Raw genomic sequence first — 22314 nt, forward strand, 5'->3', positions numbered from 1 at the left:
TTAAATTTTGGGATGTAATTAAGACTAAAAAATTTTGAAAAAATAATTTACTGATGTTACCTTGAAGTCAAATAGATGGAATGATCTTAGCTATTTCAGACAGGATACAGTTTGGGAGAGTTTTATTCACTTCACTGAATCTTTTTCCTTATCTGTAAAATGGGAATAATATTCTTCTTTCATGGATAAATGAGAATTAAATAAATGTCCGTGAATGCATCTTACACAGTCCCTACTATGCAAAGATTAATAACTGTCTAGTTCTATTTTCTATTCTTTCATAGAAGAGGGATTTTAATGAGTAAAACAATATAAAGCCAAAATTAGTATTCATGTCACATTCAATTTTATCCCTAGCATGTGTCCCATTTGTTTTTCCATGTGTTGGTTCCTCACAATACTAATTAGGTCACATCAAATGTGCCATAATTGACCATGGCACTTGTGCAGGTTTACATTTTCACACACAAAAACTGAAAATAAATTAATAACCAGCAATTTTGACAATTATGGTCAATTAATTTGTCAACATAACATTTGACATATATACTTTCTGTTTAAAAATAAAAACTGTCTATTAAAATGCAGATTAGCAACCAACTATGAAGTTCTTATACCATTTATATGAAAAAGGAACTAAAGACCAAGCGTAAATGTCACTGTGTTATATTCTAAACTTTTATGCTTCATTCCCCACCCCACAAAAAATCCTGTCACTTCTCAATGAGAAATCAAGTATTTACTGTGTATTTTAATTGAAACTATTTGTAATACATTTTCCTTTTAATAGAAATGAAATACAAGAAAATACATAAGGGACAGGGATGTCCCTTAAGTAGATGTTTACTTTAATCATACAATTTAATAAAAATACTTAAAAACTAATAGAGAAAAAATGCACAAAATACACAGAGATGGTTAACATGAACAAATATACAGCATGCTTAAAAACATATTATACTAGTCAATTTAGTCATCAAAGAATTATAGATGAAAACCAAAAAAATATTATTTTTAAACTACTAAATTAACTTTATTTAAAAATTTTGAGGATATGGCATAACTGGCTATCTCATAATCAACTTGGAAATTTATTAACAATATTTAAAACTACTTCAAGTATATATGTAACTTTTGGTATAACATTTCCACTTCTAAGAATATGTCTTACAAAATAATCCAAAATATGGAAAAGATTGCTAACATAAAATTAGATTCCAACTATATTTTAAATAAAATAAATTAGAAAGAATCTAAATATTAAGTAGTAGGAGTGTTTATGTATAGTGTAGTACAACCATTCTGTTGCATTACTAGCATTAATAATGTTTTATAAAAAGTAGAAAGTAATCTAGAAAGTTGGTCATTCAGGAATATCTGATTGGAAAGGAAAAATACAGAAGTGTATATTTGCTTTTATATCCATTAAATTCATAAAATATATACAACATAGTGGAGAAATGACATATGATGTAAAAAGATTCAGTTATAAAATTATTATGTACACTGATCTTAATTTACATTTTATTTCATATATGTATTGTTATTTGAGCTTTTATTTTCTAACTTTTGTACAATGAATTGATATTATCTTGAAATAAAAAAAATAGTAAATTATTTTAAAATGTGAATTAAAAAATTAGAAAGAAATATCCCCAAAATACCAGTGGTAGTTTTAGGGTGATGGGATTCAATTTTTTAAATATACTCAATACTTAGTGATGATGCTGAATCTCAACAATAAATATAGGATCCCCGGAAGACCAGCAATCTCCTGAGAGAAGCTGAGCATCTCTGCCGTTCTGACCTACCCAAGCCGCTGCAGACTCACTATATACTGCACCCAGTGGGATGGCCTGTCTCCCAGACCCAGAAGAAGAGAATCAAATGTCTCTTTCCATCACCATCCATAGGGCTAGATGGAGATAAGGCTGAGTGTGTCTTTGAGAGCTTTTAAAGAAGTTAATAAGTGTACTAGATATTCAAGACTGTTTTTGAAGTATAATGGCAATAAAATATAAGAAAGAGCTAATTAAGTAAAAATAATCCAAAGACAATTACCACATACACTAGCTCTTACATACTTGGTTTAAACATACCCTCTTCTAAATTATATGATTTAGTGATGCTAAAAATAATATCATTTAATGACTCTCTATGATAACTAATATTTAGTAATAAAACATGAAATAAAAATGACAAACACATGCTTGTATGATCTTTTCAATGATATCCACCAATACTTCAGCAAAGCACCAGTGGTCACAACCAAATTTGCCATGAGTTACTATCAGGTCCCAGGAACAGATCCAACACTTTTTTCACAGGTATGTTGAAAAGCATGAGCTTTACACCATATAGCTGACACCATGCAACTGAGGCAGAACTGTCATTAGTGCTACCATGTAGTTGTTACAAAGAATATTTGGTGCAAGCTTGTGGAAATTGTACTTGTATGGTTAGTTCTTCAATTGCATAATTTCATATTTCACTTCATATTCCAAAATCCCTGAGTGTTAATGCATGATACTCATTTTGCAAGTAAGGAAAGTGAGGCCTAGATAGAGTAAATTAACCAGAATTCATTCTAAGAGTATGGAGCTAAAATTTGAATTCAACCAAGGACACCTAGAACTCTCATTCTCACCCATAATGATATAATTCCTTGAATTTTTTTTACCAGAAATTAGCATTTAATGTGGATCTAGACAGGGATAAAACTGAGATCTAACATTAACACTCACTGAAAGATATACTGATAAAGATCAGAATCTTTATTTCCTAACACTTATGAATAGAGTTACTCTAGCCATATTAAGCTATGTATAATTTCACAAAAATGTACTATTTTCCAAAAATAGACTTTCCCAAAAATGTGTCTGCTTATAATGTTTCCTCCACAATAAGCTTCACATATGTGTAACTTAAGTTTCCAAAGTGGAAGGCATACAAAATATTTAAAGAACTAATGGCAGAAAGTTTTCCAAGTTTAATGAAAACAATAAGCCCACAGATCCAAGAATGTCAAAAACTCCAAACATAAAAAAAAGGAAAACTCCACCAAGGCACGACATAATCAAATTGCTCAAAACCAGCAATAAAGAGAAAATCAGAGATAAAAGACACATTACACAGAGAGAAATGAGGATAAGAATGACAGTGGGGTGATCCCTGGGTGGCGCAGCGGTTTGGCGCCTGCCTTTGGCCCAGGGCGCGATCCTGGAGACCCGGGATCGAATCCCACGTCGGGCTCCCAGTGCATGGAGCCTGCTTCTCCCTCTGCCTGTGTCTCTGCCTCTCTCTCTCTCTCTCTCTCTCTCTGTGACTATCATAAATAAATAAAAATTAAAAAAAATAAAGAATGACAGTGGGTTTCTCATCAAAAATAATAAAGGCAAGAAGATATTAGAACAGCTTCTTTAATGAACTGAAAGAGAAAAACTGTTAACCTGGAATTCTATACCCAGTAAAAATATCTTTCAAAAATAAGTGGGAAAAAAAAGACTTTTTGAACATTCTAAAGCTGAGAGAATTCATGACCAATAAAGCCACATTATAAGAAATATTAAATTCTTTAGGAAGAAGGAAAATGGTATCAGAAGGAAATAGGGGTTTATACAAAGTAATGAAGAGCAGCAGAAATACAACCTGCATGGATAAACGCATAAGATTTTTTTCTTATTATTCAAATCTCCTTAAAAGATAATTGACTGTTTAAACAAAATAACAATGTAGTATAGGGCATATAAAATTTGTAGAAGTAAAATGTATGACAACAATAGCACAATGGGAAGGAAGAAGTGGAAGTATACTATAGTAAGGTTCTTATACTATTTGTAAAGTGGCATAATATTACTTGAAAGTAGACTGTGATAAGTAAAAAAAAAAAGTATACTATAAATTCTAAAGCAACCACTAAAATAAGAAAACAAAAAATAATAGTTAATAAACCAACAAAAAAGATAAAATTGAATCACAAAAAATATTTATTTAACCCAAAAGAAGGCAGCAGGAAAGATAAAAAAGAAACAACACATGAGGCAAATAGAAAACAAACACCAAAAGGCAGATTTAAACCTAACCTTACCAGTGCCTGGATGGCTCAGCCAGTTAAGCATCTGCCTTCAGTTCAGGTTATGATCTCGGGGTCCTGGGATCCAGCTGCACATCGGGCTCCCTGCTCAGCATGGAGTTTTCTTTCTCCCCCTATCTCTCTGTGATCTCATTCTCTCTCAAGTAAATAAATAAAGTCTTTAAAAAAAATAAACCTAACCATACCAATAATCAAATTACATGTAAATAGTCTAAACCCCAATTAAAAGCAGAGATTGTCAAATTACATAAAAAAATAAAACTCCGTTATATGCTGCCTACAAAACACAAACTTCAAATACAAAGACATTAATAGGTTAAAAGTAAAAGCATGGTAAAATGATATATCATGATAACTCTAATTAAAATAAAGCCAGAAAAAAAAATAAAGCCAGTATGGCTATTTTAATATTAGACAAAGTAAATTTTAGGACAAAAGAAATTGTCAAAGATAAAAAGGGTCATTTCATTACGATAAAGTGGTCAATTGATTAAAAAGATGTAAAAATTCTTGATGTTTATGCATCTAACCAGTTTCAATGTACAAGAAGCAAAAACTATTAAAACTGTAAGAAGAGTCAACTAATATTCAACAAAGCAGGAAAGACTATCCACTGTAAAAAGGACAGTCTCTTCAATAAATGCTGGGAAAATTGGACAGGCATGTGCAGAAGAATGAAACTAGACCATTCTCTTACACCATACACAAAGATAAACTCAAAATGGATGAAAGATCTAAATGTGAGACAAGAATCCATCAAAATCCTAGAGAAGAACACAGGCAACACCCTTTTTTGAACTTGACCACAGCAACTTCTTGCAAGATACATCCATGAAGGCAAGAAAACAAAAGAAAAAATGAATTATTGGGACTTAATCAAGATAAAAAGCTTATACACAGCAAAAGAAACAGTCAACAAAACTAAAAGACAACCTACAGAATGGGAGAAGATATTTGCAAATGACCTATCAAATAAAGGGCTAGTATCCAAGATCTATAAGGAACTATTAAACTCAACAGCAAAGAAACACACAATCCAATCATGAAATGGGCAAAAGACATGAACAGAAATTTCACAGAGGAAGACATAGACATGGCCAACAAGCACATGAGAAAATGCTCTGCATCACTTGCCATCAGGGAAATACAAATCAAAACCACAATGAGATACCACCTCACGCCAGTGAGAATGGGGAAAATTAGAAGACAACAAATGTTAGAGAGGATGTGGAGAAAGGGGAACCCTCTTGTACTGTTGGTAGGAATGTGAACTGGTGCAGACACTCTGGAAAATTGTGTGGAGGTTCATCAAAGAGTTAATAATAGAGCTACCCTACAACCCAGCAATTGCACTGCTGGGGATTTACCCCAAAGATACAGATGCAGTGAAACCTGCACCCCGATGTTTATAGTAGCAATGTCCACAATAGCCAAACTTTGGAAGGAGCCTCGGTGTCCATCAAAAGATGATGGATAAAGATGTGGTCTATGTATACAATGGGGGACTATTACTCTGCCATTAGAAATGACAAATACCTACCATTTGCTTCAACGTGGATGGAACTGGAGGGTATTATGCTGAGTGAAATAAGTCAATTGGAGAAGGACAAACATTATATGGTTTCATTCATTTGGGGGATATAAAAAATAGTGAAAGGGAATAAAGGGGAAAGGAGAGAAAATGAGTGGGAAATATCAGTAAGGGTGACAGTACATGAGAGACTCCTAACTCTGGAAAACCAACAAGGGGTAGTGGAAGGGAGGTGGGTGGGGGGTTGGGGTAACTGGGTGACGGGCACTGAGGGGGGCACTTGATGGGATGAGCACTGGGTGATATGCTATATGTTGGCAAATCAAACTCCAATAAAAAATATATATACAAAAAAAAGTGTAAGAAGAAATAGACAAGCCCACAATTACTGTCAGGGATTTCAAAACTCTTCTCAGTAACTGATAGAATAAGTAGATGAAAAAAATCAGTAAGGACATAGATTTGAAAAACACTATAAAACAATTTGACCTAATTGACAACCATAAAATACTCCCACCCAACAACAGCAGAATATATATTCAAGTGCACAAAGAAATTTACCACGATAAACCATATTCAAGGCAACAATACAGTTATTATAAAATAAAAAAGGATTTGAATAAAATAAAATATATTCTCTAACAACAATGGAATTAAATGACGAATCAATAACAAGAAAATGTCTAAAAAATTCCCCAACACTGGGTCTCCTGGGTGGCTCAGTCAGTTAAGTGAACAATTATTGGTATCAGCTCAGGTCATAATCTCAGGGTTGTAAAACCAAGCCCTTCCTTGGGCTCTGCACTCAGGGCAATCTGCTTGAGATTCTTTCCCCTCCTTCCTCCTCCCTTACTCTGCTCCTCCTCCTACTTGCATGCTCTCTCTCTCTCTCAAATAAATAAATAAATAAATAAATAAATAAATAAATAAACAAATAAATATCTTTTAAAAATTCTCCAACATTCAGAAACTAAATGATACACTTCTAAATAACCCAATGGGTCCAGTAAATCCAAAGGGAAATTAGAAAGTATTTTAAAATATGGGGCACCTGGCTGGTTCAGTCTGTGGAGCATGACTCTTGATCTCAGGATTCTAAGTTCAAGCTCCACATTGGGTGTAGAGATTACTTAAAAATAAAAATAAATTTAAAAAGAAAGTATTTTAAACTAAATATAAGTGAAAACAACATATCTTAATTTGTGGATGCTGCAAGCACAGTACTTTGGGGATATTTTTAAAGGAATAATCACCTATATTAGAAAGAAGAAAAGTCTCATATTTTACTTTAAGAAACTAGAAGAAAAAGAACAAATTAAACCCAAATTAAGTGGAAAGAAATAATAAAAACTAAGGCATAAATCAATGAAACATAAAACTAAATTATAACAGTGAAAATCAATGAAGCCAAAAGCTACTTTTTAAGATTTTTTTTAACTGACAAACCTCTGGCGAGACTAATAACAAAAAGAGAATAGACAGGGATAAGAGAGGTGAAATCACTACTAATCTTAAAAGGATATTAAAAGGATAATAAGGGACTAGATGGCTTGTACAGATATATTCAGAACATTCCATCCTAAAACAGTAGAACATTCTTTTCAAATGCACATGAAACATTCTCTAGAATAGGTCACATATTAGGCCACAAAATAAGTTTCGACAAATTCAAAAAGACTGAAGTTATACCATGCATCTTTTCTGAACACAATGCTATGAAACTGGAAATCAACCACAAGAAAAAATACGGAAAGAGAAAAAATACATGGAGCTTAAAAAACATGTCACTAAACAACGAATAGATCAACCAAGAAATCAAAGAAGAAATAAAAAATTACATGGAAACAACTGAAAATGAAAACACAACAGTGTTCTGAGATGCAGCAAAAGCAATTCTAAGAGGGAAGTTTATGGCAATACATGCCTTCCTGAAGAAGCCAGAAAAATCTGAAATGAACAACCTAACCTTACATCTAAAGGAGGTGGAAAATGAACAGTAAACAAAGCAGAAAGAATAATAAAGATTAGAGCAGAAATAAATGATAGAACCTAAAGAAACAATAGATCAATGAAACCTGGAGCTGGTTCTTTGAAAAAATCCACAAAATTGATAAACCTATAGCCAGACTCATCAAGAAAAAAATAGAAAGGACTCAAATAAGCAAAATCACAAATGAGAGAGGAGAAATAACAACCAAAACCACAGAAATACAAATAATTGTAAGAGAATATTATGAAAAATTATATACCAACAAATCAGACAACCTTAAAGAAATGGATAAATTCCTAAAAACATATAACATACCAAAAATGAAGCAAGAAAAAATAGAAAATTTGAAGAGACCAATTTCCAGCAATGAAACTGAATAAATAATTTTAAAACTCTCAACAACAACAACAACAACAAAGTCCAAGACCAGATGGCTTCACAGGCAAATCATACAAAACATTTAAAGAAAAGTTAAAACCTGTTCTTCTCAAGCTTTTCTAAAAAATAAAAGAGGAAGGAAAGCTTCCAAATTCATTCTACAAGGCCAGGATTACTTTGATACCAAAACCAGATAAAGACACCACAAAAAAAGAGAGATCTACAGGCCAATATCGCTGATGAACATACATGCAAAAATCCTCAAAATATTATCAAACAGAACCAACAATACATTAAAAAAAATCATTCACTACCCTCAAGTGGGATTTATTCCTGAGATGCAAAGGTGGTTCCATATTTGCAAATTAATTGATGTGATACATCACATCATTAAGAAAAAGGATAAAAACCATATGATCATCTCAATAGATGCAGAAAAAGCATTGACAAAGCACTATACCCATTCATGAGAAAAACCCTCAACAACAAGGTTTAGGGGGAACATATATTCATATTGTAAAGGCCATACATGAAAAACCCACAGCTAACATCATACTCAATGAGGAAAAACTGAGAGCTTTTCCCTTAAGGTGAGGAACAAGACAAGGATGTCCACTTTTTTTTTCTTTTAATAAGGATCATGAATCATTTATTAACGAGAAAGTCAATGTCGGCAAATGAGATTGGCACTCTCATACATTGATCTTATTGTTTTACAATCTTTCTGGAAAGCCACTGGCAATATGCAACATGATCATTAAATGTTTGTTTTTAGCTCTAAATTCTATTTATCCATATAGACTAAATATATGTTCAAAAAGCATATACATATTTAAAAAACTAAAAGGAAAGATATATAAAAGACAATTATTTCATCTCTGGGTAATGGGATTGAATTATTTTTCTTCTATGTGTTTTGAAAATGTTCTGTTAAATATATACATAGCAGTCATGATTTCTAGATTAGAGAAATTGAAATCCAAATCACACTGATTATTGGGTATGATTTTTGACAAGTTTCTTAAATATTTCCTCACATGTAAAATAGCCCCAGGTGATAGGATTACTATTTTTGGTAATACCTGTAAAATGTTTGACTGAAAAAGGTAATTTGAAAAAACAAACATCTTCAGCTGGTGGACTGTAAGTTTAACTAATTACACCTCAGAAAGGTTTTTAAATTTTTTTTTAATTTTTAAAGATTTTTTTATTTATTTGTAGTAGAGGGAGGGGCAGAAGGAGAGAGAGAATCTTAAGCAGACCCCTTTCCCCAGCACGGAGCCCTAGGCAGGGCTGGATCTCACCGCCCTGAGATCACAACCTCGGGAGAAACCAAGAGTCAGATGGGCTTAACCGACTGGGCCACCCAGGTACCCCAAAAAAGGTTTTTAAAATACAATTTCGTGTAGCAGTTCTGATGAATACCTTTTACTTCATTCAAAGGTCTACTTTTAGTAGCAATCCCAGAAGAAAATGCTATTTTTAGTAGTAAGTTTAACTGAAAAAGCTCATTTTTTTCACTTATATTTAGGCAATTATTGTTTTGACAAAAGGTAAGCCCCCATCAAATGCCTCATACTTAAGCACAGATTCCAAACCACAGTTTGCAGATTTTTTTGAAGCTTTCATCCAAAATACATTTTATATCCTCTGTGATCTAGAAACGTCTTGTATTTCCATTACCTATTAGGGCAATGGAAAAGGAAACAATATGACGGATGGACCACGTAGAGTTTGGAGCCCCATATACTCTATATGTAGATCACTACACTCACATTTGCTGTTCAATAAAACTGGTCCAAAAGCTCATTTTCTTCCAGAGGTTCCAGTTTTTCAGTTCCAGAATCAGATCAAGAGGTGGCAGCCCAGTGATCCATCCAATTGCAAAGTGGTCCCTGTGGGTTAGGACCACTTCTTGGTGACATTGAGATGGTCAAGCTGGTCTACCACATATCTGTTGGAGGGGGAACTTGGACATGCTGGCCACCTTGATGGCCTCGAAAACTGCTGCCAGGCTCCCAGCATGGCCCTACTCCGGCTCCCTGGTGAGGTAGGGCAGGCTCAGCCAGTAATGATTCTTCACCTCTACCTCCAGACAATGGATCATGTTCTGCTTCACATGGAAAGATATAGTCTGGGGCCACTGGTGCTCCTGGATCCACCGCCTGCCAGGAATGCTACTGTGGCAGAGGAGGGCAGTCAGGAATATGGTACTGGCCAGGTCCCTCAAGAGACCCCAGACCTTTTGCATGCCCGTGGACACCAAGGATATCCACTTTTATTCAACATAGTACTGGAAGGTCTAGCCACAGCAATCAGACAATAAAAAGAAATAAAAGGCATCCAGATTGGTAAGAAGTCAAAACTTTCATTATTTGCAGATGATACAATACTATATACAGAAAACCCTAAAGACTCCACCAAAAAACTACTAAAACTGATAAATGAATTCAATAAGGTTGTAAGATACAAAATCAATGTATAGAAATCTGTTGCATTTCTATATATTAATAATGAAACAGCAGAAAGAGAAATTAAGAAAATAATCTCATTTATAATTGCACCAAAAATAACAAATACATAGGAATAAATTTAACCAAAGGGTGAAAGACCTGTACTAGGAAATCTATAAAACACTGATGAAAGAAATTGAAGTTCTCACTAAGAAATGGAAAGAAATTCCATGATCATGGATTGGAAAACAAATATTGTTAAAATATCCATACTACCCCAAAAATCTACAGATTTAATGCAATCTCTATCAAGACACTAACAGCATTTTTTTTTTACAGAACTTGAATGAGCAATCCTAAAAATTTATATGTGTGGTACCACAAAATACCATGAATAGCCAAAGCTATTTCTTGAAAAAGAAAAGACTGGAGGTATCACAATACCAGACTTCAAGTTATATAACAAAGCTTCAGGAATCAAAACAGTATGTACTGACAAAAATAGATACATAGATCAATGGAAGAGAATAGAAAACCCAGAAATAAATCCACAGCTCCATGATAAATTAATCTTCAACAGAATAGGAAAGAATATGCAGTGGGAAAAAGTCTCTTCAACAAATGGTGTTGGACAGCTACATGAAAAGAATGAAACTGGACCATTTTGTTACACAAAAATAAATTCAAAATGTATTAAAGGCTTAAATGTGAGACCTGAAACCATAAAAATCCTAGAGGAGAGCACAGGTAGTCATTTCTCTGACATCAGCCCTAGGAACATTTTTCTGTATATGTCTCCTAAGGCAAGGGAAACAAAGGCAAAAACAAACTATTGGGACTACATCAAAATCAAAAGCTTCTGCACAGCAAAAGAAACAACCAACAAAACTGAAAAATAACCTACTGATAGGGATAAGATATTTGCAAATGACACATCTAATATAGGTTAATATCCAGAATATTTAAAGAACTGATACAACTCAACACCCCCAAAAAATAATCCAATCACAAAATGAACAGAAAACATGAGAAAAAAATATATGAGCGCACATTTCTCCAAAGAAGACATCCAGTTGACCAACAGCCACAGGAAAAGATGCTCAACATCACTCAACAGGGAAATGCAAATGAAAACCACAGTGGGATATAATCTCACACTTGTCAAAAGGGCTAAAATTTAAAAACAACAACAACAAAAACACATGCACACAAGAAACAACAAGTTATGGAGAGGATGTGGAGAAAAAGGAATCCTAGTACATTATTGGTGGGAATGCAAAATGGTTCAGTAACTCTGAAAAACAGTATGGAGCTTCCTCAAAAAATTAAAAATAAAACTACCCTATGATTCAGTGATCTTACTACTGGGTATTTACTCAAAGAATGCAAAAACAGTAACTCAGAAGGACACATCCACTCTATGTATATAGCAGCATTATTTACAATAGCTAAATTATGGAAGCAGCCCAAGTGTCCATCAATAGATGCATGGACAAAGAAGTGGTATGTATATATACAACAGAATATTACTCAACCATAAAAAGAATGAAATCTTGCCATTTGCAACAACATGGATGAAGCTAGAGAATATAATGCTAAGCAACAAAATAAGTCAGTTGGAGAAAGGCAAACACCATATGATTTCACTCATATGTGGAATTTAAGAAACAAGACAAACAAGTAAAGGGAAAAAGAGAGAGAGAGAGAGAGAAACCAAGAAATAGGTTCTTAATATATAGAATGAACTGACGATGGTTACCAGAGGGAGGTGAGTGGGAGTATGTGGTGAAATAGGTGATGGCAACTAAGAAGGACACTTGTAATGAACAGTGGATGATATATGGAATTGTTGAATCACTACACTATACACCTGAAACTAATATAACACCATATGGTAACTATACTGGCATTTAAATTAAAACTTAATTAAAAAATTACAAAAGCTAACTCAAAAGAAATAAATAAGAATCAATGGAATGAATATGAACCTCCAAAAAATCCTCTCCTCTGGAAAAGCAACAAGAATACTGGCAAATATCATTTCAGTGCTATGATAATAACTGAAGACTTGTCATAATCTGCAGAATATTTATTCAAGACAAAAGGCTGAATATCAGTAAGAACAGTGAGCTTTGTGGTATTTTAACTTGCTCTATTTCCCCTCCCCCTCACCTTTCCACAGGTCTGCAGTAGCCTTGTAAATTTAACAGGCCACAATTACACCTGAAAGTCACTAGAGAGGACAGAATAGGTTTGGAGCTCCTCCAAAGCCCTATTCCAAGAAAATTGTCATTATTTTACCTGTTTTGTGATTCCCCGGAGGACTCTACTCACAAGGTTTTCTTTATGTGACCTGACTCAGAGCTTACCTAGTGCAGTCTTTTCTCCAGGGGTATTTGTCAAGAAAAATCAGCAGCAATTGTTTGACATCATGGCTGCCTGATCGAGTAGCTTACAGTTGGGCAAAAAAATATGCTAATCAAAAAACTTAAAAGGAAAATTGGGGAATGATATCCATAGGAGACATTATGGACTGAATTATATCTCCCCAAAATTAATATGTTGAAGTCCTAACTCCAATACCTTAGACTATGACTTTATTTGGAGATCGGGCCTTTAGAGGTAACTAAGGTTAAATGAGGTAATAATGAAGGAACCATAATCCAATATGACCGGTGTCCTTATAATGAGAGGAAGAAACACCAGGAATGTGCACACACAGAGGAAAAGGCCATATGAGGACATGAGAAGGCAGCCATCTGCAAGAGAAGGAGAGATGCCTCAGGAGAAATCACACTTGCCAACAACTTGATCTTGTACTTCTAGCCTCCAGAACTATGAGAAAATAAATTTCTGTTGTGTAAGCAACTCAATCTGTGGTGTTTCATTATTGCAGCCCTAGCAAACTAATATAGAGGGCTTTGAAAAGTTCTAACTACCAAAGTTCAAGGAAGTCTAGAAGACCATGCACACGTGTGAAGTGTTCCCATACCCAGAGTAATGTGCACGCTCAGAAAAGACCTGAGAAGTCTATAAGCTCTCATCCCTAGTGGACTTTGTGACTCTGCACAAGAAGTAAAGGCTAAAACAAATTGAAAATTACCTGAGTATTGGAGGCATTCCTCAACATGCACACAGGATTCCTCAGGAAAGACAGGAGATTTGGTGGTTCCAGACATTTTAGGGAAATCACCATTCCAATATAGCTGACCAGTAAACTGAGTAGAAATTTCAGTGGCCACACATGACAAAGAATAAAGACTTTATAGAATTAGTTCATAAAAACCATTAAACAAGCAGCAATAATGACAAAACTTGGCACAGGGTGGGGAGGAAGGAGGAAAATTTGATTTCCAAAGTTGTGACATTGTATTATTTAAAATGTATAATTTTCAACAAAAAATTACAAGACATCCATATAAACTAGAAAGTGTTCACACAAGGAGCATAAAAATAGACCATGCCAAATGTTGGCAAGAATGTAGAAACTCTCACACACTGCTGGCAAGAAAGTAAAATGGCATCACCACTTTGGAAACCAGATTAATAGTTTCTTAAAAAGTTAATCACCTCCCATACAATCCAGAAATTTTACTCCAAGATAAAAGGAGCATATACAAAGACTTGCCTATGAATATTCATAGAAACTTTACTTGTAATAGATCAAAACTGGAAACAACTTAAATGTCTGTCCATCAGGGCATCCCTGGGTGGCTCAGCAGTTTAGCTCCTGCCTTTGGCCTAGGGAGCGATCCTGGAGTCCCGGGATCAAGTCCCATGTCAGGCTCCCGGCATGGAGCCTGCTTCTCCCTCTGCCTGTGTCTCTACCTCTCTCTCTCTCTCTCTCTCTCTCTATGTCTATCATTAATAAATAAATAAAATCTTTAAAAAAAGAATATCCATCAATAGGTAGATGGATAAACAAATTATGATAATCTACATAATAGAGTATTACCCAGCAATAAAATAAATGACCTCTTGATGCATGCAACAATTTGGATGAATCGTGATGTAATCATGCTGAGTGAAAGATATCAGGGAAAAAAGTGTTGAATGATTCCATTTCTATAAATTCTAGAAAATTTAAACTAATCTATAATGATAAAAAGTAAATTGGTAGTTGCCTGGTCATGGAGATTAGGTGGGGAGGGATGGAAAGAAGGGATAACAGAAGGGCACGAGGAAACTTCTTAGGTGATGAGTATATTAACAAACTTAATTATGGTGATGTTTCACAGGTGATATACATGTTGAAATTTAATCACTGTACAGTTAATATGTACAGTTAATTTTATGCCAATTATACCTCAAATAAAGCTATAAGACATATTTTAGCTAATATCTTAAGGAACTCTCTGCACTCAGGTCATCTTTTAGCAAATATAAATCCATATTTCAGACTTTTTTATAATTATACATTTTTATGGTTTTTTATGGGTTGTATCATAAAAATATGATGGAGGTTATTACCATAATTTTTACATTATAAGAAAGTGGACAAAGAGCTCCAAATCTGAGTATAAATGTCACTTCCCCCACTTGGGCTCCGGTGTGCACCACATGTACTTTATTCAGGGACCTGGGATAAAGGTGCAGCAGTTAATCATCTACAGGAAGCTCTTCTCATCACAACAGCAGAGATACAAGGGGGCATTTAGAATCATTTTTTTCTGGGGCACCTGGGTGGCTCAGTGCGTTGAGCACCCAACTCTTGATCCTGGCTCAGGTCATGATCTCAGGGTCTTGGGATCAAGCCCTGCATTGGGCCCTCCACTCAGTGGGGAGTCTGCTTGGGAGTCTGTGCCCCTCCCCCTGCTTGTATACATGCATGTGCATGCTTTCTCTCTCTCTCTCTCTCTCTCTCTCTCTCTCTTTCCCTAAAATAAATAAATTTTTTAAATCCTTTTTTTGTACGTCACATCTACTAATATCTCATTAGCTAAAGGAAATCATTCTGAGACCAAAGTCAAGAGATGGGGAAGTATACATGGGGGTGGCAGAAATGAAGTGGACGATTAATGCTTGTATTGGTAATCTACCCCAGTCCACACTCTTTTTCATAAAATTTATGCCCTTCCACATACAAAATATATCTTCCTATATCCAAAGTTTTATCCAAATTATGACATCAGACTCAAGAATCAAGATTTGCATGATTGACTCAGGTTCAGTTGCAGTTCCTTTTGCTCTGGAGACCTATGAATTACAAAGACAGGTTTTCTTTTTCACATACTCCACATACGATAGAGGAACAACATATCTACCTAAATACTCCCTTCTTAAATGGGAGGAATACAAAACACACAGCAATCACTGGACAATAAAAATCCTGAAATCTCACTCAGCAAATGTTGTCAGGTTCATTTATCTTGAAGATTGAGAATGGTCCTCGAGTAGGCTCTGTTCTCACTTTGGGAGAGGCTCTTTTGTTCATGGTTTTCCATGGCTCTCAATTCTAACCTTTGAAAAAAACATCTTCTGTATTTTCCTTGGCAAATTCGAGGAGGATAATGGAAGATATGTCCTTTGAAGCAGTAGAACATCTCACTTACAGGATGTTGGAGGTTCATTTCTGACAATCTTAGTCTCTTTTTAGTCCAGAGACTATTGACATGATTTTGTCAATAAAACTCTCTCAAAAATTTTGTGGATTTTCTATGTATTTGATTCTAGTCAACATCATGCCAAAAACCACACTCACATGCCTCTTCAAGATAGGCCCTTCTTGGGCAGCCCCAGTGGCACAGCAGTTTAGCGCTGCCTACAGCCCGGGGTGTGATCCTGGAGACTGGAGATCAAGTCCCACGTCGGGCTCCCTGCATGGAGCCTGCTTCTCCCTCTGCCTGTATCTCTGCCTCAATCTCTCTGAATAAAAATAATAATAATAATCTTAAAAAAAGATAGGCCCTTCTCTCTCTGCATTTAACCACTAGTGATTTAAGCATATCAGGCTGAAATGGAATCATGCTTTTACACTTTTTAGAAGACTTTTGTCTTAATGAAAGCTTCAAGCAAAATATCTGTAACAATGGATTAGGGTTTTTTCCACGATTCCACAATTACAGATGGATACTTTCATAAAATACAATAAGGATATCACAGCAACATCAATATTTCTATAAAACTTTAATACTACATATTTGTAGTTTGATCTAACCCCTTCCTACCTCTATAACCTCACTTTTTCTATCTCCTTCCAGCTCATATATTTGCTCCAATAGTGGCCTTCTATTCTGCTCTTTGAACACACCAAGTCATTTCTGCCTCAAAGTTTTGCACTGTCTCCTAAAATGTAACATTCTTCCCTCCAATTTTTGCCCATCTAGTTCCTTCTTGCAATTCAAGTCTCAACTGAAATATCTTCTCAAAGATATTCTTTCTAATTCCAATTAATATAACCCCCAGTAACTCTCTACCATATAATTCTGCTATATTTTATTGATAATACTTATCATTGGCAAATATTTTTATATGTTTGCTTATAACATTTGTTATGTCACTCTCCCTGTCTCCTCCTACTAAAATCTGTGAAAGACAGTATCACGTGCATCTTATCTACTATTGCAACCTAGAAACTATATCAGTGATCAAAATTCTCTTGATTAAATCAGTGGATGGTGATCCAGTGGGCAATTTAAAATGTGAATAGTCTGAACTAGATAGATATAGATATAAATATAGATGGATAGATGGATGGATGAATAGATAGGTATATAGATAGATGATAGATAGATAGATAGATAGATAGATAGACACATATAGGTAAAGGGCCTCAGCATATATAGGTGCTAACTAAAGTAATGAGTTAGAGCTCTCAAGGAAAGAGTCTAAATTGAGAATAAATGTCAGGATAAAACTCTAGAAAATATCAACACTTATTCCCAGGGGCCTGGAGAAGAAAAGGAACCGGGGGGGGGGGGAATACCAGAATGGTTAAAAAAAAAAAAGTTGTGTTGCAGAAACCAAAGAAATTTTCAGAATCAAAAATGTTAAATAGTGTAGAAAAAACAGGCTAGAGCATGAGCAAAGACCATCAGATCTGGCAATTATATATTGAAAAACCAGTGTGTTCTGGGGTAGAAGTTTTAACTTGGTCCAGAGAAGAAATGGAGGTGAGGAAATGGAAAGAAAAAGTACTCTTACTAGGCTGTTGGAATAAGCTGTAAAATATAGGCACTGGTCCGGCTAGAAAGCAGTCAAAATGTTTGAGAGTCTGAGTAGTAGTCTGAACACATGGGAAAGATGAGCCTTTGGCAAATGAATGAAAAGAAGAAAAAAAAATCCAAGAATTAGCAAAAGCAAGTTTCTAGTTATTGAGGGGAAGAAAACATCAAAAATATGTTTTTAGGGATCCCTGGGTGGCGCAGCGGTTTGGCGCCTGCCTTTGGCCCAGGGCGCGATCCTGGAGACCCGGGATCAAATCCCATGTCAGGCTCCCGGTGCATGGAGCCTGCTTCTCCCTCTGCCTGTGTCTCTGCCTCTCTCTCTCTCTGTGTGTGTGTGTGACTATCATAAATAAAAAAAATAAAAAATAAATAAATAAAATATGTTTTTAGTTGTTTTCAGTGCTGTGTGCTACATGATTTCAAGTTATCAATTTTCTCCTGTAAACCTTCAGGGCTTACGGCAATCATGATCTCACAACAGCAATCTGGTGAGCTCATGCTCAATCAATTGACAAATACAAAGCAGCTTGGTTATCCATTCATTTTGACTCTCTTATGAGCTGTTGCAAAGGTCAAAAGAGATAATGTGTATGAAAGTACATTGCCAGTTATAAAAGAAATACAAAGAGGAGGTATTATTTAGGCTCTACTTGATTCAATGATTAGTTTGGAGAATTAGAAGCATGAGTCCATAACTATCTTTGTTAAATAGTCACTTGGCTGCCAGAGGACTGGCATATAGAACAGGCATTTCTTGTTGTCAGTGCCCTAAAAATAAGTCACGGTTTCTGGTGAAGAGCACAAGGAGCGCCTGCCAGGTCCATCTCCACTGTTGCCTCTCTTGAGATTTGGAGACAGAGTTGGTTCACTGGCCAAGGGATCTTACTAGGGCAATCAGAAAAAAAGCCAATGGAGAATTCACCCATCCATTAATTTCATCAGTTTTTCTGAGCACCAGTTATTGGTAAGGCCCCAATCTAGGCAAATTTTTGTGATTGAAAGAATGTGAAATTTGGTCAGGTCAAACAGATCTGAATTCAAGTTGTCTACACCACTGATCAGCTAGCTATACAATCTTCAATAAATCACTTCACCTCTCTGTTTATTCAGCTATAAAGTAGGGATGATAGTACCTATCAAATAGTACTGTTGTCGGAATTAAATGAGGTGATACATACAAGCCCCCAACACAGTGCTAGCCCAGAGCAGGTGATGAGTATACTCATTCTTTCACTAGGCAACATGGGAGACAAGAACAGGAAACAACATGGTAAAGTCTATGTACATGACTGGAAGAGGATGTGATGGAACCCTAACAGAAAAAAAGATCAAGCACTACGTAAGTTCACAGGAAGATAAAATTACATCATACCCATGGTTGTAAAAGAAGCAACATTCCAGACACGCATTGAAAGATGAAAATGGCTTTTTCACGAAGGGAATTCAAACTTTTACTCTAACGTGTCCTCAAGACTATCATGATAGAGGGCAGACATGTGGAAGTAATGGTACAAAAAACACTAAGAAAATTAGGAAAGTGAAGGGTATTACAGATCTTTTCATGGTATCTCTGGAAGAATGGGACACAGACACTGTGGCAAAATTAACTACAAAATAAATGCAATTTCAGCTTCATGTTTAACAGTTTCTTTTCTACATGTATTAGTGGAAGTACAAAGACTGCTTGGAAAAGTATAAAATCATTATACCTGATTCTTTGAACCAAAGTCAAAGTAAGAGCTACCATAATTTTTTTTGAGAGCTACCATTAATGTTAGCATGATTTTCAAATTCTATGTGGAATTGGATGCATCGTGCTCCAATGGAATTCTGAAATGAGGTCAACTTCTGGCAGGTCACACGACTAACTCTATTAAGCCACTGTTCTGTGATCGGCTCCATATGCGTCACCCTTCTGCTGGGTAATTTTGTGCTCAGTGTAAAGATGTCATGAAAAATAGCAAAATTTTGGTATATTGTCAAAGGTCCGAAAGTATTATAAAAAATCAAGATACAAATGTATAATTGGTTTAAAGCTTGAGAGCGAAATATCACCTCAGAGTTTATCATAAGATTATTTTAGTACTCTCAATGAAAATCACCTAGGGAAAAAAATATTTAACATTGTAATACATGAGCCTTGATTGTATCTTGGATCAGGACAAAACTGAAATAGAGAGAAGGGATACTGGAGCTAAGTAGAAAAAAATTTAAATATGGAATAGTTATTTTATGAAATTACTGTTCATTTCTTAAGTGTGATAATGGTTTTCAAGTTATTCAGGAGAATTTCTTTATTCTGAGGATATGTAACTGTCCTGACATTTGCAACTAACTCAACTTTAAAAGGCTTAGAAAAAAAATAGAGAGAGAGATTTATATTGCATATGTATGTATAAATCTGTACAAATAGGTGAATTTAGGTGAATACAAGTATTCATTCTACTATTGTTTCAACCTTCCTTATATTCGAAATTTTTCAAACTAAAAGGTTGGGAAAATAAAAATATTCTATTCTTTATTACATCTAATTTTAACTCAAATGAAATGGTGAAGCTTACAAGAAATCTGTTCAAATGACAAATAGAAGAGATTCATGAACATTCATTGCATGCTTTCTAGATAAGTAAAGTAGTAGATGCCTGATGAGAAAAAACCTGAAGTTGAGAAGCATCTGGGTGGCTAGCTTGATTGGGTGACCAACTCTTGATTTTGGCTCAGGCCATGATATCAGGGTCCTGGGATTGAGCCCTACGCAGTGTTCTGCATTCAGTGAGGAGTCTACTTGAGACTCTCTCTCTCTCTCTCCCTCTCCCCTGCCGCTCCCTCATCAGCTCACATATGTGCCTGCTGTCTCTCCTCACTCACTCTTTCTAAAAATAAATAAATATATTTTTAAAACCTGAGGTTGAAAAGTTTGTACCCTTTGTCTCCCCTGTGCTACACTAATGTTACACTGCTATGCACACTTTCACTGATGGAGCTTGATAATGAATCCCACGTTTGATATAACCACCTATCTCTGTGTCATGTGAACAATTTTTTGTATTGCTATTTTAGTTTTAGTTTTGCTATGAAACCATCATATACTAAAGTATACTACTAATTCAAGAGAGATCAATCTTTCTAAGAGAAACCAATTTTACCCACATATAGATGTTCTTCAATAAAGAGCCTAAAAATTAGGATTAGATCAAACTATGAAACAAAGGTGTTTATACAGCAAATGTGCATGAGAGAGGCATGCAGCACAATGTTCCATGTTGTACACTTTTTTATGCCACAATGCAGTTGCAGCTATATAGCAGGATAAGAGCCAATATTTAGATTCATTAGTGCATGTAAATATTCTTCAAAGTATGTATCTTTTTTCTGCACAGTAATAAATGCTTCTGGTAAATAGATATAACTGCTTTGTATATACAGTTTTGTCCAAAACACAGTTTTTATGGTTTATCTAAAAATGCAGGGATCAAGTTTCTGAATTCTTTTTACTATAGAAAATGAATTTCAATTAAGGGAGTAGATGTACATTAGAAGAAAATCGTCTTTGGGACAAGGACATAAAGGTCAGAAGAGTAATGGTTTATGACAGTATTCCAAAATTCTCTACATTCACTGTGAAATGTATAAACATAAAAATTATACAATAGTCTCACATAAATTACCAGGCTAATGTGCAATGAATTTGAATTTTGTTTAAAATATCTGAATTTACAATGAGTGAGCAAATGTATCACGCTGCGCTTGTGATATAAATTATTAAAAACAAGATGATGTGATTCTCCATAAATTAATGTTCACATCCTTTTCATTAAATTATCAAAGATAACTCTCACATGTAAGAGCAGAACAGGGGAGTACACAAAAATTTTATGCCATTTCAATAATTTTGTTCAGAAAAATAACTCAGTCTAGATAGAAATCCTTCATGGAGCTCTTGGAAATGGAAATCATAACTAGCAGCCTGATTGCCTGCTGTTTGCATATGTGAAGATTCATCACATTCCCCTGCTCAGGACCTCCTTTGTCTAGAAATGTCAGTGTCTTGAGAGCGCATACTTAACATTTCAGTAATATTTGATTTAGTGAGAAAAATCATAATGATGAGAAGCATCCCAAAATAAAATGATCTGCACCAGGAATTTGTGAGTCCCTTTCACGAGCAATGAGCAATGTTCAAGCCAAGACCAGACAACTTCTTAATTATAGGGTTGTGGTGGGGATGTAAGCACCAGAGGGCGGGGGGGGGGGGGGTTGGATCAATTCCCTTTAAACTCTGTAAATCTGTTGCCATATGATTCTTATAGGTTTAAAGATACAAGAGGTATATTTTTGTGGTTTTGAAAGCCTAGGTATTTTTCACTTTTAGGAGATACAAAGTTACCTCAATTTTCCAACTTGTTTTTCTTTTCTGAAAAGAGGATAAATCTTCAAATGGTCTTCTCTTGTAAGCCCTTGATATTCATTGCACCCGTGTGAGGAAAAATAAATATGATAGTTTCTTATTTCACAATGATAACATATTACATTGGTGTTAGAAATACATTAACACAGTGTGAGAGCAGACCTCTGACTTGCAGATACTGACCTGCATGGATTTATAGGAGACCGTGGTAAATACTCTGCTATCATAAACAAGTAAGTGAAGGCTACTTCCTCTACTGGTTTTGGGAAGTGACTACCATTAAATCAATGGAGAT

The 22314-nt window shown here is 35.0% G+C and overlaps 1 pseudogene; it reads right to left on the reverse strand.

The window, feature by feature from the left end:
• Positions 1–9894: 9894 nt before the first annotated feature.
• LOC144316681 (large ribosomal subunit protein mL63-like) lies at positions 9895–10243 on the reverse strand (annotated as a pseudogene).
• Between the last annotated feature and the right edge of the window lie 12071 nt (positions 10244–22314).

This window comes from Canis aureus, chromosome 7 (assembly GCF_053574225.1).
Source record: "Canis aureus isolate CA01 chromosome 7, VMU_Caureus_v.1.0, whole genome shotgun sequence".
Classification (NCBI taxonomy): domain Eukaryota; kingdom Metazoa; phylum Chordata; class Mammalia; order Carnivora; family Canidae; genus Canis; species Canis aureus.